The 26,208-nt window shown below is 42.9% G+C and overlaps 1 protein-coding gene and 1 long non-coding RNA gene across 3 annotated transcripts in view; both read right to left on the bottom strand.

Annotated features, from left to right (window-relative positions):
• Positions 1–26,208, bottom strand: part of LOC100742752 (semaphorin-1A-like) — a 388,591-nt gene that overhangs the window by 277,618 nt on the left and 84,765 nt on the right. The gene's annotated exons all lie outside the window — the stretch shown is intronic.
• Positions 8,893–26,208, bottom strand: part of LOC117151743 — an 18,289-nt gene continuing 973 nt past the window's right edge. The window contains exons 2-3 of the long non-coding RNA XR_004461848.1: positions 23,341–23,346; positions 8,893–9,575 (exon numbers count right to left, since the gene is read on the bottom strand). This is a non-coding gene — a long non-coding RNA (uncharacterized LOC117151743). The remainder of the gene's footprint in view (positions 9,576–23,340; positions 23,347–26,208) is intronic.

Here is a 26,208-nt window from a genome sequence, read left to right as displayed (position 1 = left end):
TCGAGGGAAGAGGGCAATCGTTGCGAAACGACCAGAGAAAGCAAGATAGCGAGAGAATGGGTTCGGTGAATCATCGGGTCACGCGACCAACGCGAACCCTCTTTGCACCGTCGGCCGTCGACCGTCGGCCACCGTGGCAGCTCGGTACCAACCGGTGCCATTCTCCCTTAACCTATCCTAACCTTACCTTGGAGACAGAAACCGACCGTTCTTCCTTCCCTGCGTTTCCCTACCGCCGCGTCACAACTCTCCTCCACCTTCTGCCCTTTGTCCTTGCCGCCTTTATTATTTTTTAAAGGTTTTCCTACTCGTGGCAATGGCCTCTCTCCCCGTTCCTCTTTGATAGCCGGCCCGGTTCAACCCCCGGTTTAATCCCCTCGTTTCGTCTCTTCGACCCCTTTCGCTTTGATGATTCACAATGAGTCTTATTTATCAGTTTAGCTCTGCTTTAATTTCCTGTCGTTTCTTCTAGCACGAGCACCGTTAGTTGCGCCGAATCGTTGTTCGTATCTCATTGTTGGATATTTTCTCTGTTCGCTTTCCGGTTTCTTGTTCGACCACTGGCTGGCTTGCTGATCCGACTTTTTCGACCGCTCGCTGGTCACCATCGTATCGCGCGCTTTTGTTGTTCCGGTTCTTGCGGTTTAATGCTGCCGCATTGCGGAACGCTCCATCAACTGGACGAGCGCGATGCAAAATATTTTTTATTCCTTTCGAGGTAAGATCGACGTTCATCTCTGGCTGCGTTCTTTCTTCCGCGCGGTCATATGCAGTGATTGCGTATTAACGCGTAGTCTTTGCTACGTTGGTGATTACGAAATGTATTACGAAAGTTTGGAATATTTTCGGAAAATCGGCCCGAGGTTCCTCTCTTCTTTCTATTTTACATGGAAGAACATAAAACTACGTGGCAAGCTCGACCTTCGATCCTGCAGTTATCGAATTTAGAAGGCCGACAACTCGTCAACGTGTAGACGGTCGATTTACCTTGTAATCGAAAGGTAAAATTAAAATTTATGTTTATCGCTTGTCGAATGGCTCGACTACCAATTAAGTCGATCGGATTATCGACGGACCCTTTTTTCGTATTTCACAAGTAAAACACTGTCGCCTGCGGATACAACAGTCTGACAAATGCTACATGTCGACTCGCGAGATACCAAACTTGAATCAACACGGTAAATAAATAAATGGTCTGGTTTTTAATCGAATTCAAGCAATCGAATTAGTGGATATCTGGCTGACTATTTTACCAATTAAATTAAGCGAGTATATTTCTCCGCCAAAAATTTCACGTACGATTGTATTAATTCTCCTTTCCGATTTACGAGCAATTTATTCTGAAACATTACGACTGAGAAAATTAGGATGACCGACACACAGTTGAAAGAAAGTCGAAAACTTAAAATGATATACATATTTATGATCGAATCTTTCGCTTTCTTTTAGCGGATTTTTAAATTTCTATTAAAAGCACGTCATATTTGCATTTGCGAAAAGAATTAAAGTTAGGTTAAAGCGGAAAAGAGAAAAACCACAACCACTGGCAGCCGTGAGGAACAGACTTTTGTAGGTAAATTGGAAAATGCTTGATTCCAATTTTCTCCACGGTTTTCAGCTGTCGAAATCCTCGATATACTCGACGTATAGTCGCACTTCCGACTATGCGCTATTTACTTTCCACATATGTAGTTACCTTACTGCCACCACTTCGATTTCGTCGCATCAACCGATCGGGGCAACCTTTGCAAGTTCTCCGAGTGGAAATTTGTGAACTCAATCAGCAAATCAATCAGAAGCACCGAGCTAACAGCATCGTACTTAGCACGATCTAATTCGAGACTTTTCAGCATTCTAAACGCCGTTTCAAATATTCGGTCATCCCATAAGTCCGTGCCGTTTTTCGAGCGGTTATATATGTTATTTTTTTTAAACACCTATGAATCGTTGTCTTAGGTATTTTCAGAACATTCGACATTTCTTGAACTGTCAAACTTCGTGATTTTTCAACAAGATCCCGAATTCTATCATCGTCTGTCTGAGGAGGACGCCCGGAGCGTTCCTCGTCTTCTAAACAGAAATTCCCAGCTCTAAAACGCTGGAACCACTTCCTACAGGTGCGAGATGAAAGCGCATTTTCTCCGTAAACAGCACATATGTTTTTCGTGGCAATTGTTACAGAACTTCCTTTCCGAAATTCATATAACACGAGATGTCGAAAATGGATACGCATTTCACTCGTGATTTTTTACTGTTACAAGTCACTGTGTTCACTATATTACGATCTTATGCCCACGAAAATCTGCTCTAGCCTGTTCTCGATCAGCTAAGCTCAAGTGCATTGGTTCCTTATCGCCGTATGTTTATAAATCGACACATGAAATGTATACACAAAAGTCGGCACGAACTTATGGAATGACCTAATACTTGCACGTAAGTAAGTGCGTAACATTCGCCTTCCATTGGTCGTTAACTTTTTGCTCCAACAAGTTTCCCACAGCTATAAATAGCTAATCAATGAAAAATCCTTTTTACGAGCGCCTCGATTAATCAGTCAATGGTCCTACAATCAAACACTTTGGGATCGAATCGTTTCACGACCAGTACTTCTTTATAAAAGCGATATTTCTACTCTTTTACAATATCGAATTCCTTCGAAATCCAATATGAAAGAGGAAATCAATCATTTTTCAAAACTACCGTCCGGCATAAGAAAAAGAGATTCAATTGGCACAGACGGTTTGAAAACTTACATCGCCTTGTATAAACAAGCTTCTAGCAAACTAGCGACCATCTAGAGTCACTTGCGACATATTAACGAAATATAGCTGTCGGTATCTCCGTTAAACGATAAGTAATAACGGCGCGATCGTTATCTCGCACGGTAGTCATCGGATTCATGGAAACACCGCAGCCGCAGCCGTAGCCGTAACCGCCGACGCCCCACGCTGCAATTTCATTCAACTTGGCGGCGACATTGATATTTTATTCAACTCCCTCTCACTTTTTGCTTTGCAACATCGACCGTGGTACGTCAGCCGCACGCTGTATCTGTAGCCGACCATAATCCAGGTGAAATCGATACATGTATTAGCCCCTCCCTGCCCCACCTCCTTCGCCAAGCACACACACACACCTGCTTTTTTACCTGCAGAGCGCTGTCATTCGCAACGATCGTCGACCTGCGTAAAAGCCGGCCGATACGTGACCGTATATAATAACCGGAAACCCGATGATGGTCAGAACTAATTACATTCGCGTTCCGCCTGTAACCTTAGTGTCGTTTACCTATACCGCTGAACCGTATTAGTGTGCTCGCTCGTTATACCATACTTGCAGATAAGAAGCTACTCGCACGTGAATGCTCGTTCCGACATAGCTGCGCTTCTATATATCCACGTAGCCGTCGATACGTCGCGTTTCAACAGCCTAATTACCGCTACCAATTAAAGTTATTAACAGTATCGTGTGACAGTGTTGATTGATAATCAGGTGTACAGGCGACGCAATGCGAAGTCGCGAGTAGCAACGTGCTGCGTTCACGAGACTCCTCGATCTTTGTCCTCATCCTTCTTCCTCCATCATCCTCCGATGAAAATCATCGGCAAGCTATCGATAGTTCATCGATGATATAATCGTTAACACTGGAACTACCACACCAGTCAACAAATTGACTGGTTTTACAATTTTATTTTCAAATTTCTACTTCGCGTTATACTTCTTTTCCACAATGACGTAATGACTTTCGCAACGATGACTAAAAGAGTAATATAATGAATTTTAGTTTGTTTTTTATGTATTCAAACTGAAAATAATTTTGTATCAAGGCTACTTATATTAATACCAGTGAAAATGACTGGTACATGGTAAAAGGGGCCTGCAATCTGTTTATCGAACCTCAATTAACCAGTTTCCTCGTTTTGTACAACTTGCCACACGTTTTATAAATTTTTACCGCGTATCATTCGATACGATGATATCGGTTATCAGGAAAATTCCGGATCGATCGCTAGATCGCTAGATGCTAACGCTAGAAATATTGCAGCAGTCAAAATGACTGGTTCTACGATTTTATAAATCTGTCAGCCCTCGCAGATGAATTAATAATACGAAAAATGTACTACATAACATGGAATTGCTTCTGTAAGAAAGTAAGAAAGTAATAAATCAATAAATATAAAAATATTGTTACGTGCCGTTTGAAGACCAGTCATTTTGACTGATTTTGGTAGAAATAGCTTCGTGTTAACCATCGGTAGTTCTAGTGTTAATGACCCTGCTACCTCTAACGAAGAGTTCATCGGAAATAGTCGGTAGAGTGAGAAGAATCGTTAGAATTATAGAAAAAGATCGCACCTAGAAGAGATGTACGTAGACGTATTGTTTAATTTATTCGTTTACGGGTGCGTGAGTTGATCCGATGCCGAACGATTCGCTAACGCTGCGAAATGCACGTAATTATCAGAATGCGAACCACTGAATATGCATCGATGCATTGATCTCGCTGGTTTTTTCTACGTGATATTCGAAGCAGCCGCACACGCGCTCCAACGGATTGGAAAATTTCTGCTTTATTTAGCTTTGCTGCAGTGACACGACATAAACACGAATCTCAATTAAGCGGCTGGTGAATTATTTTTTCGCGCAGGACGTGGAACGCGGCAGGTTTTGTTCGGAGCCCGTTCGCATCACACGTCACAGGACGATTGAAAGCGACGCGGTACGTTCCTGCCATTTCCTCTTTTTCGGCTTAATTATATTTTCAAAATAATCAGTTTGCGTTATCATTAGCTACGTAAAGTACGAACATCTCGCGCAACCTACGAACCGCATAGAATTTATCTCTTTGCTACATTGTCGCACTCCACAATACAAATGTAAACATAGAAAATTCATGTATAAAGAAAAGTATAAAAGTATAGGTGTATCGATTATAAGAAGCGATTTAATCTTTCTCCTTCTTCTTTCCACGAATTTGTTTAACTTTTGCATATAGCTGAAGTTTGAAATAATAAGACGATCGAACGAAACGGAAAGCCAGATTTCGTTTCGATTTTCATTGCGACGTGTTCGATGTTCGCGTTACCCGTTACACGTTGCGCGCTACTTAAAGTATCGCAGCACCGATCGATGCGCTAATTAAAGATACAATAGGTATATCTCGTCCTCCGACCTTTTTTTCCTTCCTCCGAGAATATTGAAAACCTGAACGAATTCGACGTAACTTTAAAGTCTTGCGTAATCGTTGTCTAATCTGTTAATCGCCGTAACGATTACTCGCGATAAATCGCGTATCTGTATCTGTATGTATGTACTATGTTGCACGGTTCATGGTGACACGATATCGCATGTGCGTGTCCGCGATCACGACCAAATCGATAGAGGAAAATAGGCGAAATGGTGAGAGAGACGGAGTTGAGCTTTCAGCGACGCGTATCGCGCATTTATCAGCGTCCATCGTGTCACGGTTTCCATCGAATTTAACGCAGTCATTTGGTTCGAGGGGAAATAGTCGCCCAAGTTCTGCCATCGCTTTGAAGTTCCTTGTAAAGAGTCGCGGGTATCTTTCTAAATTTTCAAGATTGGCCATTTTTACATCAGAAGGAAGATATACATCTTCCTGCCTGTCACACTTCGCTACGATTCCAACTTTTTAAATCCTCCCACACTTATGTAGCATAGAAAAAGTTTCAAGTTGAAACGGAGAATTCAAAACTAGGAGAGACTCGTATTACTGTACCTTTGAATACTAACATTGTTTTGGCTTGGAAGGTTTAGAAGCAAAAGAACATCGATTAGGTTGTTATTGCTATTTCTCGTGGTAACGTCCGTTGATGTAAATGTATGAACGTGTTTCCTATGATATCATTACCCTGTCTTTGATTGGTATAGCAGTAGTGGTATAGTATTGGCACGCGTTATCTCTGTACTTGTACTTATTTTAATACATCAGGATTATTACAACTTCATCCACTCGTTACTTTATTAATCCTTTGACTGCCACGTAGGTCATATATGACCGGTCACGGTTCCTCCTGAGACGCCACGGTGGTCATTAGCGACCGGAGCGCTTCAACTTCTTGCAATTGTAAAAATTGAATGAAAATTGACAGTTAGGGTATTTTCAATATAACCGATAAATAGAAGATACTTTGAAATAAAAAGTGTTCTATTGAACAATTAAACATTTTTATTATAACATCAATACAAAAAAAAGATGAAAACAAATCTTGCATCTAACGGTGCACTGTGTTTGCATCCATATCTTTGAGGGGTAATCTACGTGTGTGCATCCATATCTTTGAGGGGTAATCTACGAATATTATTATAAACACACCTTAGAAAATAATCGTAAATGCTGCTTTATAATCATATAATCGAAGCAAGAAGTGTGCACATACTTTATTATTATACAGGGTGGTTGGTAACTGGTGGTACAAGCGGAAAGGGGGTGATTCTACGCGAAAAAAGAAGTCGAAAATATAGAATAAACATTTTTTTTTTTATTTTTCCATCGAGACAACGATCTACAGTGAGATCCGTTATAACGTACCGCACGCGTACCGAGCGAAAATTCAAAGTCGATTTTCTCGAAAACAAAGCCTCGAACGAAAAATTTTTATTCTATATTTTCGACTTCTTTTTTCGCGTAGAATCATCCCCTTTCCGCTTGTGCCGCCAGTTACCAATCACCCTGTAGAATGTGCAAATACTGTTTACTAATATCTTCCACACGTTTCAACAATATATTCTACACGTTTTGCACACGACGAAATAACAAATGCGAATGGTTTGTTGAAATAAACGAAGCCTCGTTATAATATGTCGCTATCAACTGTTAGCAAGGCGCCACGGTGGTCAGCCGTGATCACCAATAAGATAAACGGTCCATTGGGGAAGAATGTTGTCTTACATCATCAATTTATTATTACTTTGCCATTATGTGCTTTGAATAATAAAAATACCTCCGTGGCGTCCTGAGCGAAACGTGTGATTTCGACGTGGTAGTCAAAGTGCTAACACGTTGTTGACCGGTCACGAGTTAACTCGTGTTCTCACGGCCAAACGTCGCGAGTAAACTCGTCTTTTTCGCATCAGCGTCGTTTTCTCAGTGCGCTGTTGGAGACGATACAGTGCAATTGTTGTACAGTGAGTTTATTGTAAACAAAATTTCAACGATGACGGAACGTACCAATGACGAATCTGTCGATGAATCATACGCGAATGTTTGATTGTGAATCAAATTGTGATGACTTGGAAAATGATACTGTATCAGAAGATAGTGAATCTGATATTAGGCCACCAAAATATCATTAAACTTACGTGCATATTGCAATACAATAAGCACACGAAAGGGGTAGATGGTGCAGATCGATATTTGGCGAACAGCAGTATTTTACGAGAAACTTTATTTCTCCAAAAAATTAGCATTTTTTCTGATAAACTGCACCTTGCTCAATGTATATTAAGAGTTGAATAATAAATAAAATTTATTGAAGTTTATTTATATCGTTTTACTTCCACATCCAATTACGAAATAATAGCCGGCGATATGAGACAAATTCTCAGTAAAATTACCGGTTAACAATGTGTTAAATAAGCCTACACGTTATGATCATCTCACTTAATCCCTTGCACTCGAGAGGCGACTCTAAGTTACCACGGCGTTCCGTGCTGCAACTCCAGTGGCGAGTGAGAGGCGACAGCGCCTGTTTATGCTAGATTTCGACATCTGCAATTGATGGGAGTGCAATATTGGTTCGTAAATTGTTTCCTTGGCTCTTTGTGTTCTTCGTTAGGAAGTGTAAAGTGTTAGACTTTAAAATGAAGATAAAATATTGAATCTCATATCCCTCTGAAACTATGGTTCAACAACGTCTCCAACGTTAGTTCGAATTCGACGATCATGGCAAAAATATCATAGTTTAAAAACCCTAACAAAATAACTTTCAGAAGTGAAATTAGCTGAAATGAAGATGAACTTGATTTTGAACTGTTGAAAAATGAGATCAATTATATTTGTAGAGGTTTAGTTGTGTTCAGATCACGTCGGGGTTATCAATTTGGAGGCTTATGTAGAGGATGGTCGATCGTGAGATTTATAGGACGAGATTGCTCGTTGTTGAAACCCGTCAAGTATATTTAAAATAATAAATAAATTAATACAGACGACAATCGCTCGTACTAACAAATTTGCCAAGGCAGTGTATAATCGCTAAAATAATCGCTGATAACTCGTTGGTAACTGATACTGATTGATATCTGATACTGATTGGCGCGACTAACTGATAACTGACTGATAACTGAACTCCTTACGATCGCGTTCGTTTATTTGTACTGGTTGGAGGAGAGCTGGAAAATTTGAATTCGTCTACGTTTGACGGTTGCACGTAGCGGCGACATTGTTTTGGCCGGAGTTTATTTATTATTACATTATGTGTATCCTAACGATATTGATATTCCGAGGTAAAACGACAACATGATTTGAATTGTCCTGTAGCTCATGTGACGCTACATATTCATCACGAATGCATCTTGGTGAATGCTTTAAAAATTATCATACAAAAGAAATACAGGAATTAATATTACAAAATCATATTTTCAAAGATGTAAATATAGATGAATTGTTAGAATATAACGTTTTTCTAAGTTAATTTGTATATAAAATCATTTCACGCTAGCTGTAAGACACGCGTCACTGTATCATACAACGAAAAATGTAAAGCGCCGACACATAATACAGCATGGCTACGTCGTACCGCCGCGTATCGGTACCTTTGCCTGACATACCATTACAAAAATTCACCGTTTATTGTAAATAATGTACCTAAAACTGTATTCTTGGACTCAATAAACTTTAAATCTCAAAAAAAAAAAAAGTAAGACACGCGTCACGTATACGCTACATCATCCGGAGTAGCTGCTACGCCCGACCGAAAAAGTCCTCGAATGCGAAGGGTTAAAACCTACCTATCTACCTACCTACCTATTCTCGACACGCTGCTACGTATTAGCACGCAGCGTAGCCTGCCTCGATGCGAGTGTTCAGAATTTCGAGTGGCCGTCAGTTTATGACTCGGACAACACATCTCCCTTTTTTGGGAAAGTCCGAAATACCTCCCCAAGCTGTAACCTTAAGACGTGGACCTGATTTAAGAGGCTAAAAACACCTTAAGTGCCCGATGGTCCAGGGCAAAGGTAAACAGCTGGCAATACCAGAGGATGTGCGCCCACGAGAGAACAATAAACCATGGAAAACGCGGGGATGGAAAGTCAGGATATAAAGACGAGAAGAAGCTTCTGGTGAGAGTAGCAACAACATCCTACCACAGTCTTCGCCAGAGCTTCGTATTGTTCGTGTTACTACACCGTCTTCGGTCTCGACAAGATCGTACAACCGTCGTGATCAGAACGTCGAACTCTGCGTGTATACTAAAAGTGGAAAAATTACCGAACCATACTAACAGGGCCGACGCAAGGCAGGTTCAGCGCGTTCGCCGGAATCCGCCTCCGCGTTTTGAGAGGTCCCGCGGTCTACGAAAATTACTCAATTAAAAAACACCGATTTTGATTAACTGTTTACAGAATGATGATACTATTAACAGATGCAAGACATTTTTTCAGGAGCAATGATTCAGTGTAACTCCATAAAGCTCTCATACCCTGGAAACTACTTTAGATAAAAAGATGCAGCCGCTTTCAGGGAAATGTACTTTTTAGAGAAATTAAACTACATCAATAGTTTTTTGCAAAAGTCATACATGCTTGCAGACTTTGTACTTTCATTGAATTTTTTGCCCCTTGAAAACGAATTATGGATGCGAAAAGATATTGCTTGGATTTGTTCAAAAAACTGCTTATAAAAAATATATAATGTGTAACAGCATTTGTAAATAAATAATTCCTCGTTGTAAAAATTAAGGATTTGAATGTGTATTCAGGCCCCGCAAAATTTTTAAACCGGCCCTGCATACTAACACTCGATATATTTAATTTACCTCCATCTTGAGCGTTAATTCACTCAAGGTTCGCGATATCAACCTGACCGATCGCTATTTAGTTAAAAATTCACGAGAACAGCGAGTTAAATAAAAAATATGAATTTTCGATAAATCGCTACGAACCATCTTTGAACAACAATCGACTTAGTTTACTTATTTGCGAGATCATGGAAGGTTAGCGATACCACAGCACAACGATCCACAGTCCTCGATCCTTCCCAGTAGCATTATTTATCGCATCTCCTAGCATCCTTCTTGTCGCATCCACCGCGTGATTTCCTGTTAGCGCAGCTAACGCACCGTTCTCGTCCTCTGCGATAGAACGATCGCGATCTCGGAAAAACAGCAGCTCTCGTTATGGTCGCGACGAAACGACGCTGTGTCGGTAGAACGAGATACAGGACCGCGGAGAAAATAAACACGGGGAAAGAAAGAAAATGGTGGAAAAGGGAGGGAAAGCGAAAGAGAAGCGGAGAGAAGAAAAGGGAAGAAAAGAGAAGAGGGTCGGAACGAGGTCCGCGCGCGCCTCTGTAACGCGGCGCCGTATCACGAATTGCCTTGTTTTCCTCGTGTACACTCCGTACACGTCGCATACACGTACGCGCGATGCATTGTGCCGCATTCGAAGTCGAGTCAGGGTCCGTAACCAGTTTCCTCTCTGTTCTCGTCCTGTCCCCGTCTGTCTCTTTCCTCCTCTTGCCGCTCTTTTCTCCATCTCCTTCCCTGTATTTCTCTGTGTTTGTGTCTGTCGCGTTCCCAACACGCGGCCTACCTGTAAAAGCTGCGGAGATCTGGTTTACCTACGTGATTCGCGTCACCGTGCACGGTTTCCCAAACGTCTGGCGTGTTTCAGCCAGGAAAATTGGGCCATCCATTCTCGGTCCACGTTTCGCGGTTTTTTCGATCGCCAAAAAATCCCAATCGATTAGTCTCTATGAGGATTCGTTTGCCCGAACCTCGTTTCTGTCTCCCATATTTTCTTCTTTTCTGTCCCTCTTTTCCGCTCTCTGTCCCCCTGCCTTTGTTTGTCCCTTTTCTTCATCATCGAGGTGAAAACGGAGATTAACAGGCAAACTACGGAATTATTCAAAGTCGATTTAACGTATCGTTCCCCTGATGCAATACCGATCGATAATCGGCCACACTTCCAACCAACCTGTACACGAGTAACACTCGTTCAGAAATGCAATCGCGATGAATGGTCCTCGGCTATACAAGTTCGTTACAGTCCGGTCAATTAGGCTTCCGCCTTTCAAACTGAATACCCGTTGGCTGCGTTGTTTGCATAAAACGAACATTATCGGTACGTGTATCAGTTTGCAGCGCGATCAGATCGATTTTGTTCCTTGCGCGATTTCAGACGAAAAAAGGCGATACAGACGATTAGACGAACTTCCGCTAAGAAGGCTAAGTATTAGGTTGTCCTAAAAGTTCCTTTCGTTTTAGGAGGAAATAATAGACGCACAACGTTTTTTGTTTTATATTATTTTGTCGAATTACGTACGATCCATTTTGTTCTGTTGAGATAAACACCGTGACATTTCACAGACTTGGTTTGTATGAAGGTGCACTGTTGTAAAAAACGCGTTTGCGAAAGAAAGACACTTTTCGGACAACCTAATACATGGCACATGTAAAGGAAAAAGAATGAGAAAGCCGGATGAGCTGGCTTTTACCGCTCTATCGTCGTCTCGCGTATTATCTTTGGTTAAGAGCACCTCTGATTCTCTTCATCGACTTAATCGACTGCGATTACGGAATTCTCGCTCTACAATTGACCGATCGGCGAGAACGAGAATATCTCAAAAATCACTCTGTATCTTTTGCTCTTCTGGCGCAGATGTTCTCACGAGCTTCACCTTTCCTGAGTAAAGCTGTACGCATGGTACTGTACGATAGTTGTGGACTATGCGTGCTATCGCTCTTATAATAGTAATTAAACGTACCTATTTCTGGAAAATATTTCTAGGTACTTTTAGGTTTAAAGACGAAGAGAAAGAGAAAGAGAGTAGAGCGAAAATGCGAAACGAGTTTGGCGAAACGTTATTTGGCAGTAGCTTCCGAGTAACCGCTGCTGGAGAGAAGCAAAAAGAAGAAGACGATCAGGCAAAATGTTAATCGTCTCTTAATTAAATAAATAAATAATAAAAATAATGAAATAATTAAATGACTTAAAAGCAAACTTTCTCAGGATACGATTTCGATTTCGTCGAAATGTTCGCTCCCCGAAAGTCGGATGTCCAAAACAATATCGAAATAATTTTCGTTGCTGAGGAAACTCGTGCGTTCACAGTGTGTAGCCGCAATCGAGCACGCGCCGCTTCCTTGCGAACGAAACGTCTCAAAACTTTCGTCGTTTGTTGTTAGCTGTTTCCACTTGGTTGTAACTGCGCGCCCTATTCGAACGAACGTTGCGTTAATAATCGCGTAAAAACCAGCTGGACGATTTAAAAACTACGAGAACGGAAGTCAAACCCGTTCCCTTCTCGCGGCAAACGCTTCGATCGCGAATCTATATACGCGAGAAAAAGAGCAATAAAGAAACGACAGAAAAGTAGGCAGCGTTCGTTTTGCTAGGAAGTGGAACGAGGACCATCAACCGGTAGGACGTCTCGTCTCTGTACGATCGGCTAATTTCGCCGAGAGCTAACGCGCTGGCGAAAGAAGCGGCAAAAAGGGTCGCAGCCAAGAAAGAGATCCAATCGCGTTTGAACGTGCCGGCGCGAGTTTCGCAATCGCAACCGGTTACGTTAATCCCACAATCTCGTCCGACACGATTCGCCAGGCAAGTTGGAGCAGTCGCGGCTTGGCGATGGCAATGACTGAGCGCAAACCACGATTCATCCTACCTCGCATCGTCAATGGCTTTGTGGTCTTCCAGTATATTTCTGCAGCTCGTGACTCGGAACTCGGAAGAGTCACTAACCGACCAACCGACCTGTCGCAGCAGCCGATTTCAAACCTTTGCTTCGTACGATATTTCAAAATCCAGTTTATCCCTTTCATCGACAGATACGAATTGTTTGGCAGTTATTTTCTTTAAAATAGCAGCAACGAGGTATTAGGTTGTCTGAAATTTGATTAAGTATGATCCATTTCGTTATATTTCTATTATTATGTTTCTGCATAATTCAATAAACTAATATAAAACAAAAAACATTGTGCGTCTATTATTTCCTTATAAAACGAAAGAAACTTCTCGGACAACCTAATAGTACGTATAGTGGGTGTATTTAAAATACACATACGCGTCGATCTTCGCCGATCGTTTTTAAGGGATAGAAAAATGTGCGTTTAAGTATTACGAAAAGCATACTTCTTGTGAGACGCGCGTCGGTGATTTTTTCATCCTCAAAATGTTCAGTAGACAGCGTGGAAATATATTTGAAAGTGTGGAGAGTAGTATAGAATAATGGAGAAACTGGTATCGACAGAAGTGACCAGATGGTCTCGTATGTCACTACGATACGAAGAAGCATCAAGTGGTATCGGAAATTAGCATTTACTCTTAGGAACAACTATAGTACATGCTCATATTCTGTACCAAACAGCCAGAAACAAAAAAATACAGATAAGAAGATTTCGGCAAATTCTCGTTTCCGAGTGTGTCCTGAGAAAATACCGTGCCCGACAACCATGGCAAGAAAACGAAGAAGGTGTCCCACCATTTGGAGATTCGTAAGAATCAGCAGGGCAAGCCTATAAGAAGGATGTGCACCCTATGTTACGAGAAGAAGAGGAAAATTGTCGCACGCCAAGAAGCGAGAAAAAACGTAAAAAAAACTAAAACATATTGTTCGATGTGTCCAAAATCAACGGAAATGTGTTTGGAATGTTTTAACGAATACGTATAATGTGACACTTTATCCACAATATAAATGAATAAAAAGTATGGTATAATGTGTTTTTAATATTTTTATGTTATATATCTTAATTAACTCGAACAAAAAAAGCGTCACCCATATTTGGGTTACGGGGCACCCACGGAAGTATAACTGTCACATAGATATGGGTGACGTGGCGACCAACGTGTTAAAAGCCAGCGTTCTTGCAAAGTTTCCGTCCTATGTATGAAATCTATGGTATCGATCACGAACAATTCCTCCTCCAAACCAAAAACATACATCGTTCACGTCCATTTCTCGTATCCGCTATACATCTTCGTGTATATCCTTTTTATCCTGGCCACGGTAAACATACGTGCTACTTCGGTTTTCCTCAATCGGCGACGGATGCAGTCGACACTGAAACGCGGCCGATTTTCTCCGGTGACAAGTGTCGGCGAATGCGCCACAGTCGACAAGTACCGATCGTTAGCGAGAGATCCGTGCGAGCGGGCTGGCGAATTTCTGTAACGCGAACTCGATCATATTCGACACACCGAAAGGAGCTGTCATTAGCGGCCGGATCTCTCCTCCGGTTCCATTCGAACGAGTACACCGTGTACGTGTTATTAGGTTGATCGATGTCACCGACGAGAGGTTTTAACGGTGACTGGCAGCGCGATATCAATTTTACACCGCGCGGGTAATCGTCCCGCTAATGTCGCGCCTTTTTCCAACTCGCTTCGCGTAATAACGCATAGTCGAACAAAGAAGCACAGCGCGATCGTGCGATCGTCGACTTTAGCAAAACGAGAGGAAGGATGGCGAACTTTGCGTCGCTTGCCAGGAAACCCCGCACCTTTTTACGAATCTTTTTCTAAGGTTCAAGAGAGAAGGTTTTTAAAACGCGCACGTGTTTCGGCGAATGTAAAAAGATGGACCTTTTTTGCTACTTATCCGCCTTTAAGCAACAGCACGGGCAAGGCGTAAGTTTCGCGAAAGTAGAGGGAGACGCGCTGAAATATTAGAGCAAGCACAGTCGCTGAAAGTTCGTTCGGCGGGTTATCTTGGCGAAATCTTGGGCGAAAAAAGTCGAGTCACAGCTTGGCGATAAGGTCGCCGATATTAGTCAGGGTCGTGACGAGTCAGCGGGGATGATATGGAGAGAATGATAACGAAAAGACCGACTTCCACTACGAATAGGATGCTTCGATCGAAACGAAAAATAACCGCCACCGTATATCACACGCCTCGGATAATATATCGTGACGTTATAATTCCAAGCGAGTGGAAATGAGGTTCTGGTCATGAGATGTGCCAGATATATAATCCAGATATAATAACCGTACCGTTCTAGCCAAGAGCCGATCGTGCGATCATTTATCAAACAGGTATAGGTACATATATATCTTTACCTTTACAGGCTTGACATTACACATTCCGCGAATCGCGCGTTGATCTTTAACGAGACTGTCGCGTCAGGCTGCTGTACGCGTCATGGTCGGAATAAAACTTTTAATTACGAGGGACATGGTGTGCCATGTATCGGCGGCACTAGTCACGTGCTCCAACAGACGCGCTTCAGATCGTCGCAAGTATCAAGCGATGCGAAGTCTAGGGAATAAATTAAGATAAGGTACTTACTTTTCCCGATGAAATATGGAAGAACGCGAATAAGAAATGGGCAGGAAAAGCGTTATTGCAGGCAGAAGAGTTGGGTCGTCTGGCTTTTTACGGGGTAATATCAATCTGGATTTACTCAGTAGCGATTGCTGGATACGTTTTTACATCGCAGGGGAGCGTAGTCAGGACAAGGCTTTTTGCGTTAGCAACAGCGACCATGAATGGTATCTGTTGCAAAGTTCAAGAAATCGAATATACGCGACAATGCGTTGTGTTCAAGTTTTTCGATTTATGTGTACTATCATATAAATAAGATATATCGTTGCGAATTCCCGACTACAGAGCAACCGGTCAGGTCAAACCGATCGGTCGATATCGCATACCTCGAATGAATCAACGCTCAAGGTGAAGGAGGTTTAATAGATCGAGTGGTAGCGTAATTTAGCACTTTATTTACACTTGTTGTATAAAATTAACGTTTGATGTTATGAACACGGCGGTAGGATCTTGTTGGGAGTGAAGTATTTCACCCGCACGGTACGATGTCTGTTGATGAACTATCCTTCTACGTTGCTGATTCTCCCTACCAGCCGTTGGGTTTCGTCTGTCCATCGTGCCTTTCCGGCTGGTCCTTTCCCGGGGCTTTTCACCTGACCTCGAAGTCATTAGGTTTACAGCTCGGGGAGGACATGTAATTCGGAATTTCCTGAAGAAGGGAATGGACCTAAACAGGCGGCCACTCAAAATTCCCAACATATATGAGAATTTATATATCTCATCTTTTCCAAAGTACCATAAATTCGGACGCTTTTAATCGTCGACGCAAATGACAATATGTCGAGGTAAACGAGAGCACCGACGAGATTAAGCAACTCGTTAAAGATTAGCGATAAATTCGCAGGTGCTCGGCAAGTCGCGTGAAATTATCGGACGTTGGGACACGGCGTGTCGACCGGACAATCTCCACGTAATCTACGAGTAACGAAGCACGAAGATGAAAGTATGGGAAGAGAACGTGTACGGGCCGAATCGACGTTGGATTATTAGAAAATTTGGAACCGCGCGTCGTCTTAAGAGTCGCAGGCGTATGCGTATTATGAAACTCGAAGGATTTATACACGTATTGATATTGCCCCGATATTACCCATTTAGGGTACATATATCGGTGCAAAGTCGATTACGAAAACGGCACTTTAGCTTAAGCTTAAGTGGAAAATGTTCGTTGAATGTGCATCCTTCCGATTCGCCGTCACGCGTGCAGCGATGGGTAATTCTCGGAGAACGATCGCGCAAATCAGAACGAGCGGAAGTAATTGGGAAAAAGAGACGCGAGTATCGCGCAATTTCCTTCCAGTCGTCGTAAAATTCTCATCGTTTTGCGACCCGCTCTGCTGACCCGCATACGCGTACCATGTACAAAGAAAGATCGAAGAATTACACGGCTGTTCCAACTATCGTTGGCACCTACGAAAATTTCTTTCGCTTTTCTGTACTTCGTGTGTTGAAGTAATTACTGAAAAAAAAATTCTGCATCTTTAATTTTGTATATCGGTGACCTGGAGACCCCTGTTACGAAGAGAATAGAATTTAGTGAAACAAAAAAATTCGAGATAAGGAGAGGTCCATATTATTGTGCTTTTGAATATAAAATATGTTTTGGGTTACAAGGTCTAGAAACAAAGGAACTGTAAGTAGATTTCTATTGCTGTTTCTTGTAGCCTTCGGCTAGAGAGCTACAAGGTTAACTTTTTGGTAATGTCCTTTGCTATAAATACATGAACGTGATCCCTATCATAGCTTCTTCTACTGTATTGTAACACTATAAGAGTGAGGATCTGGAGTGAGGATATTTCAATATATTTTTATACTGCAAATTCATACACTAGTTCTTCCATCAGTCAACCTCAATATCGTGATTTAGCAAAAATATTTCATCGAAAAATGTACCATCGGCTGACTTCCTGCTGGTTAAAAGGGCACAGTCCTATCTATCAGAGAAATGATCGGTACGAACCCGAAAATGTCCTCTCCTCTTCTACCTTTGTCTATCTGACTCCGTTAACTCATTTTCCGGACCACGTTCAGCGATAAAATACCCACAGTGTGGTGATAAATTCGCGTTTCATTCAATAGGCATCTCTCTCACCTGATACTACGTTCTCGTTTCGAGTTTGAAATAAAACGGTTCTCCCCAAGACTTTCTAGACTAGAGCTTTGGCTACAAAACGTACGAATATATGTATCAGGTTGTCCGAAAAGTTTCGTTCGTTTTATGAGGAAATAATAGACGCACAAGGTGTTTTGGTTCATATTATTTCGTCGAATTACGTACGATCCATTTTGTTCTGCTGAGATAAACACCGCGACATTTCACACTTGGTTTGCATGAAGGTGCACTGTTGTAGAAAACACGTTTGCGGAAGAAAGACACTTTCCGGACAACCTAATACTTTCTTGTTATTCGTAGATGTTACTCCGCGTTATTACACTGATCAAGAAAATTATCGTGCGAGAGAAACTCCTAGTCGAGGTTCGAATATACTCGAAAGTATCAGCTTCTTCCTTCTTTCCTTTTTTTTCTTTTTTTGCTTATATTAGGTTGTCTGAAAAGTTTCTTCCTTGTTATAAGGAAATAATAGGCACGCAATGTTTTTTGTTTTATATTAGTTTATTAAATTATGTACGAACATAATAATAGAGATGTAACGAAATAGATCATAGCTAATTCAATAAAATAATATAAAACAGAAATTCTTGTTCATCTATTATGAAACGAAAGAAACTTTTCAGACAACCTAATACCTCGAATCTTGTCAAACCCCATCTCCGACAGAAACTCTTGCGATCGTAAAATCAGTAGCCTCGCGTTACGCGTCAGCCGAGGTTATCGCGCGAACGAAGGGGGAACCTTGCCGACAGATTCAGCGGACGTAATTTGATTCACCGACGTACATACGACTTGGACGATCCAATTCGTTCGGTGGGCTCGATTTCACGTGTTATACGCGGTTCGCTGGTAGCACGGGGATCGCGTTTACGCGACGCACGAACCCTTCGCGCCGATTCAGAGCTCGCTAACACGATAACCCGACGGGATTAGCAGCGGCTCGGCCCAAGTGTCCCCTCCATTATGGAAATTGTTTTTACTCGAGCGGAAAACGCTTGTGGTTACGAGCGGCCGTTAGACGAACAGCACCGGTATCGTTGAACGCTAGCACCCCGTACTCGTAACCGCGAAAGAAAGAGTGAAGAGAAAAGGAAAGAAAGAGAAAGAGGGGCATGGAAAGGGAAAGTATATGTATGTATATCGTACACGTATATATTGTACAGTGTACGACGGCGAGCACGAGGCGCGTTAAGCAGGAACATGTGTAACGTTTCCTCTCTAATGAACCCATATTGTTCGACTTTGTGGCAAATCGTTGATGCGCGACTATTCGCCAACCAGTTCCACGCGATTATGAAAATTGTGCTCTCGAACGAGCGTGGAATCCTGTCCTACTAACTGCGAAAACACTTTTTCCCAGCCTTTGTCTTTTATCGCCGCGAGGCCCACGAGTGCCTCGTATTAAAGGAAAATATTTGCGAATAATCGCCTCTGCTCTCTGGTCCGATACCTCGCCGGCTCTTTCGCGATCCTGGTTACGAGCACTTGGTCGATCTTTCAGAAAAATAACTGTCCTCTTCTACGCTAAGAAATTTAACTCACCTTCCGTCTCGTTTATCGGTGTTCGCTTCGATTTAAGATTATTCATTGGACGACGTAAAACACATCGTTCAAGACGCACGTACAACGAAATGGAAATATAGCACACACGGAAGATACACGTTCGAGTGAGAAATTTTATACGGGGTATCTCGAAACGTGGATAAAGTAGAAATCTTGAAACGATTGGTTCTCGTCGTAGATTCCATGTGCTGGATAGATACGCGTCGGATGTATACGCAAGTTGCGTCTGGCGAAAGAGGAAAAGAGAGTGGAAGGAGGGATAGATGCGAATGGAGGTTGCTATATTACCTCGGGGGTGGTCGAGTAGAGAGACAGAGGGAGTAAAAGAGTACATGTTGCACGCGAGATCGCGTGATCGACATTGACGCGGTTCACGCACGCTCGCGCTGGCTAGTGCACGGCTGCTGTATTCGTTTCTACTTTCTCCCGGGGCGGTGCCGTGTAAAGAACGAGAGGCCGCGTTGCGTCGCCGGACCGCGCCGTACCGGCTCGGTGAAAGGGAGGAACGACGTCGTCGTCGTTGGTCGGAGAACGACCATGCGGACGATGGACAAGAGAGAAATACGAGAACGACGAGGGAACGCTGCGCCCCTCACGTGTAATATAGTAATAACGCGTAGCGAAGCTTTATCGCCGTACAGACTCTTCCATATATTATTTACGGCGCGTCCACGCAAGCGGACCTCGCATGCAGATCTTGTCGTTCTCTCCGGCGAACAAAGGAGGAGTGAGCATCCGACGAACAGAAGAGGAAGCAACGCACGATGAGAACTTGCTCGGCAAGCGCCAACAGAGGCTAAGAATAAATAGAATTTCGTTACTAGTAGTAGTAATTGTAGTACTCTTTCAGTTTCGACAAGGAATTCTAAATTAGTCGCAACGATCTTAACCGTTAATTGTAAATATCGACCGGCAAGTCCAACTTATTCTCATCATACTTCGACTTGCAAGTTTTTAAGCGTCAGATTTTAAATGCTACAATGACGTATAAATAATAATATTAAAGTCATTCGAAACGATCTTTATTCATCTCGGAAGTAATATAATTTTGATTACAATATTTATGTAGTATCGGAGAGAAGGGCCTAAGAAACATCGAGTTAACTATAGACAATGTCGCGAGAGCCGAGGCGCTGTCGGCTCCATCAATGCGTTATCGGTCTTTCAAATAAATAGTTTGAACACGTGTGGCGGTGGGCCTAGCAAAAGACAAAAGAATGCTACAACGGCCAGAGAGGCAGTTGAGAAGCAGAGTGTGAATCGACGTGCGACGATATTATAGTCGGCCCTTTTGTTATTGAATATCGCTTATTAAACTAGAATAAACTCTATTTATATTCCTTTTGTTATTGAATATCACTTATTAAACTACACTAAACTTTAAATTTACCATCGTTACTTGTCCTTACTCTAAGAATCCATACGTTACTACATTTATATTGTAATATCGTGGACGGAAGACCTAAGAGATATCGAGCGAACCATAAACAATATCGCGAGAAAGCCTAAGTGCCGACAGGCCATCGATGTATCGTCGGTCCTTCAATCGAATAGTTACGAGGAAAACACGCGCGTGGCGGGGCTAAGAGAAAAGACAAAGGGATGCTAAGGGAGAAAGACGAATTAACAGAGAGTGCGAGAATTGCGTTGTCGAGAGAGTGTGGTCCACGTGAAAGCGTTGGAACCGTGGCGACGAAAGTTGCAAATTAACTGTTTAGTTGTCTTAATTATAATACGTTATCGTATTTAGTTCACGTTAAACAACCATCGTTTTCTCTTTAACCAACATCTGTTTAATCCATTTTAAATAAACTAATTGTAGTAAGATCCTACAATATTAACTATAATTGAGTAATGTGTGGAATTTTTTAAAACATCCATTGGGATGCAAACCGGGTTTGCATTCACAGGTTTCACAGTATTCACTGAAGAGTATTATTTTTTATTTGTAAACAATTACCGATAACGATCCAAAAATACATTTGGAGTACATCGGTGGTGCTTGAGAGGCTCACTCGAAGCGTTAAGGGTTAAAATTCGATATAAAATATACAAGGAGATATGAAAGGAACGCGATAACGTAGCAAAACCGGAAGATGTCTCGATACGAATACACCGTGGAGGTGAACGACGAGTCAACTCGTTCTTTTCGGTTAACCGGTGAAATTACCGTACAAGTGTTGGAGCGTAGATTGCAGACGCGTCGATCTCGCGAGCTGGCACGCTTTCACGCGACGAACCAGGGACGATATTAAGAAACGGGTGCTCGTGACGAGCTGCGAGAGCGGCGCGCCAAGGGGATGAGCTGAGAGAGAACGTAGCGAAACTCGGCTGGAATCTTAAATCAATGGACCGTGTTACTTGGTTTAATTGAATTAGAGCTACACCACCCTAGCGACCGGTACTCGTTTACAGAGACAAATTTATGAGAAAGTTTTTAATCAGTTGGGAAGCAAACGAGAAAAGTATGTTAATATCCGCGAGCCTGAATCCCGGCGAGTGGCAAACACGAACTTCGCTAATCGGTCGAAATTAAAATTCATTCTCGGAAAGGAAACGAACTTTGTTCCGCTTGGAAAGCGCGCCTGCCCGCGATAAATAATTAAGATCGAGATTTCAGCTATCGGCCAACAAGCGACAGTGAGTCCCTTTGCAAAATTAGCCGCGGCAAACAATGGAACAAGGATGACAACGCGATCGACGCTGTGCATTCCAGTTCGCACGCTTCGTATCCGACACTATCGAACGAGTATCGATACCAGAGCGCGAGTGATTAAATAAAGTTTTCATTTTTATAACGCAGACGTTCAACGTGTATATTTCCTCAAGTGCACGCGTCAATACGTCTCGTCCAGAGCGACGCTCGCTCATCGAGCAGCCCCGTCTGTGTCACATCGCAGACACGTGAAATGAAGAAAATCACTGGTCGTTTCCTCGCGTCGTTCGAATGATTTCGCGTAAGTTCAAACGTTTCACGAGCAAGGTAAGAAAAAGAAGTCAGACTTTAGATATACTGGCAGAGTTTATTATGCGAATCCAACAGAGTGACAGTTAAGAATGTCAGAACAGAGAATGTCGAGAGCTGATTTTAGCTGATTTTAGCAAGTTTTATATATTAGGTCGTCCGAAGAGCTTCTTTCGTTTTATAAGGAAATAATGCACAACATTTTCTGTTTTATATTATTTTATGGAATTACGTATGATCCGCCTTGTTCTATCAAAATAAAGATCGCAACGTTCCACAGATTAGGTTTCGTGTTTGTATAAAGATGCATCGTTGTAAAAGACGTATCTGTAAAAGAAAGACACTTTTCGGACAACCTAATGCTTGAGCTGGACGAAAATTCTAAACAAGCCTCCTCGATGGGTCGTTTAACGCGGGGGAACCGGCGCTGCGGTGTTAATTTGATCGCTGTCGCAACGTGGCGTCGCTTCGTTTTTCATTCCGGATGTTTTATCCGGTGTCTGCGAATAAAACTGAAGAATTTAATTAATTTACAGAGTTCACGGAGAGTGGCGCATGTGACCAAGCGTGATCGGAGTTGGGTATTGTGCGATGGTAGTTTATCTTGCGGTACTCGCACTCTTCCCCTATCGACTAAACTTCCGTGCCGATGATTTATCTTCGTTTACCGTTGCCCGTAACCAATTTCCGAAACTTCAGCGTGAATCAGTCATGAGTTTGCCTCGCTTTAAATAACTTTTGCGCCCGACGTTTACCTTTACGCGTAGTTATATTCGAATGCAATTTTCACAGTCGTGCGTCTTAGCAAGCGGAAGACACGCGATCGAGTAGTCGCGTCGATTCCTTTGACCCCGAGCAACGCGATCAATTCCTTCGTCCAGTTCCTAAAACGCGTAACCTCAATTTCACTTTCTAATAATAACTCGAGAATGTCATCGATTACGCGTCGTTTCACTGCCTTGCGAATATCGCTATGTAGATACACAGCTTGGTATATTATAATTACGGATATCTGTATAATCTACACGCAATGCATGTAACAGAACACGCGCGTCTACGCTCGTATGCAAAGCGCGTAATCGAATTTGCAATTTTAACTGTCGAGGTAATGCTATTCCACCTACTAACGATACGTTCTTTATTTCGTTTTCAAAGTCATCGGGAATATTACGAAACCGCTTTTTCCCTTCCGCGTACTTTCTTCTACTTTTCCCTGCCTTCGGTATACTGTGAACGAAATATCCTTTCCTTGTAGCTACGAATGTTGCAAACTCAACGTCCGATACCTGACAAGGATCGTTACGAAAGCGTGAAAATGTCTCCTCTTCGACGGAACAGAGGTTCGTAATTTCGTAATTTCCACCAGAAATCCGATTTACATATATACCAGCGAGAATTTCCACTCCATCGAAGGATAAACAAATTCTGTTTTCCATTAACGATCTCGTGCAATCGCGTCGTTGATCTCTCGCAAGAGTTGCGCTTTCTTTCGCGATCGGCAGTTACCGCGACACTCGCCACGAAATTGGTGAATCTGAAAGCTCGAGCAACGGCTCCGGCCCGTCTGTTCGCTGCAACTCTGTTTCTACGTTACGCAACTGTTACGAATAAAGTAAAACCGACATAAATATTAATGTGGCGATTAAATCAGCATCTCGCCAGCAGGAGCCACCGGAGACAGAAACGGAAGCACGGAGAAAGAGAATAGGAATATCCGGCGGCTGCTCTTCGCCTCTCGAAATTCAAACGACGACGTACAAACAATGGCTGGTTCTTTTCACATGCTTCCTGTGTAGGTATAATTACTCCGCGCGGATTTCCTCGAGAAAAATATGTATTTAAATTCGCTGTTCGGCTGGGGTTTGCTTGCTCGAATCGGACTCTACCTACCTTCGTGTACGTGTACGTGTACGTGTACGGTACGATACTTGGACGCTTCTAAGCGGACATTAAAGCTCCAGTTACATCTGAAACACGAGCCACAATCTGTGCACTACGCGTCTCCACAGCTTACTATCCGTCTCTTAGCGTGCACGTAATATTCATCTTGACCGCGTTACAAACTCGACGTCGGACAGAGGCCAAGAATCATCGACGCGCACCAGTGTACAATTAAATCCAGATGGTCTATTTATTTCGCGGTGATCCCTTGGGCGCAGCTATCTATTAGTCGGATAATTGTGCCTCCTTCTTCTTTCTTTCGGATTTCTTCCAGAAAGAAGATTTATCGCGTTCAGCGGGATATTAGCGGCCTAATGAAGTTCCTCGGAGCTATTAGTGGCTGCTATGTGCCAGAGTAAACACTCGCCGGATTAGTAGCGCGATAGTTTGGACTGTCAACGCGAGATTTCCATATTCGAGGCACGTAGTCCCGGATTAATCCTGTCCAATCTTTGCTGTAACTTTCGCGCCTTTTTCATTGCCTTTGTTTCCAAGCTACATCGATTCTGCCAGTCTCGCGTGTATTTATTTGCCTCATTCGTATTTTGAAAATTATCGACCAAGACCTACCAATTTGAATGCAAGAGAAAATAGCTTTCGTCATCGCTGTCACGCAATTATACACAGAATTCACTGTAGTGGTGTGGACAATTCTTTGCAAATGTCTAGGCAAAGAGTTGTTCAAGACGTTGATTTCTACGACGTATCGGCGAGGTGGATGAGATATCGATAACTACCCTTTTGCCAAATCGATCGATCGATCCCGACCTCGCATGATGCTTCTGTATTCCACTTACGATTTATTTTCGACTATTCTCATTTTATCTTCGTTGCGTTATTTTCGGTACTCGTGACTAGACTACTTTGCAAGTGGAGCAGACGTTAAGCGCAGGGTCAGACAGCGCAGTGCAGGTTTTTGTAAAACCAGGCAACCTACGTATGCGCCGCATTTTATCGCGTGACACGAATGACGCAACGAACAGCTACGTTAAACTCGCAATGATTCAAAATGATTCAAATACGGACGAAATATGGCGCTAGCGCTCGCTTTTCTGTATTTCTATACATTTCGACGAACTTGGTCTTACCGTCGAATTAAACATTCTTTCATCGTATTATTGCAAACTGATTATCAACGTTTCCGGTGAAACGACCGAGTCACGGCGTTAACGCGTTAAACACGAGGCGGCACGGTTATCAAACGAGTACCGTCTTCCATACATTCTTTACCGTAGTTCGAAACTACGCGATAATTGAAACAGAAATTGTGTTTTGCAATGCAAAGCACGCGGCTGCGAGCTCATGCTGCGCTGCATCAGCTCGCGTACAATGTTCGTTTTGCAACAAGGAAATCCTGCGTCGTTTCACTCGGAACTTGTACGGCGCTGTATCATCAGCGTACGTTCAACTTACGCTATGCGACGCAGAAATGCCTTATTGCGTGACTTTGAACTTACGCTATATCGTATGAGCGTGCGTTCGATAGTACAAAGAAATGCTACATCGGCCTCGAGGTTACACTTTAAACCATACGCTTGGTTGCCGACGGTCCGTGACGCTACACTCTGAACTCGTACGGTGTAGCATCGGTCTGCACGTTGAATCTGCGCTTTGCAAGAAAAAATAGATCCCAGATGAATACCGCGTGGAACGCGATGCTAGGCACTGGCTCGAATAACCGTAGGAAAGCGGTCGTCTATGGCGGTGCGTGCCCGCAGGAATTTACAGGCGAGCTCGGCGTAATGCGAAAGGCGGACAGGTACACGTCGATGCGAATTACACAAAGCGGTCGGTCGGCTGGTGTTCGTGCGAAATAAATACAGGCGTGGAGCAACGTCTCCGGAGTGAAACGCCAGGCAAGAGTTGGCAGACGGCCAGAGTCGTTCGTTCGTTCCTCGAGCCTGCCGTTTGCGGGAGACGGCGGCGCGCGGCCGCATGCTAAAATTGAAAGAAAAGAAGCAGCAGCGGTTCGCGTCAGCCTGATTGGAGTCGGGGTGATACTCGAGGACACGTCGCTGGCTCGCATTCGAATTCGCGTAATCGTGTCTCTCTGCCGACGTGTGCATCCAGCCAAACACCGTCTCGCATCTTTGTTACGTTAAACGTTCGACGTTACTCGGCCGC

Source organism: Bombus impatiens, unplaced genomic scaffold, assembly GCF_000188095.3.
Source record: "Bombus impatiens unplaced genomic scaffold, BIMP_2.2 scf_0389, whole genome shotgun sequence".
NCBI classification, from domain to species: domain Eukaryota; kingdom Metazoa; phylum Arthropoda; class Insecta; order Hymenoptera; family Apidae; genus Bombus; species Bombus impatiens.
Note: the sequence above shows the minus strand (reverse complement) of the source record. Positions and strands in the feature narration are given on the sequence as shown.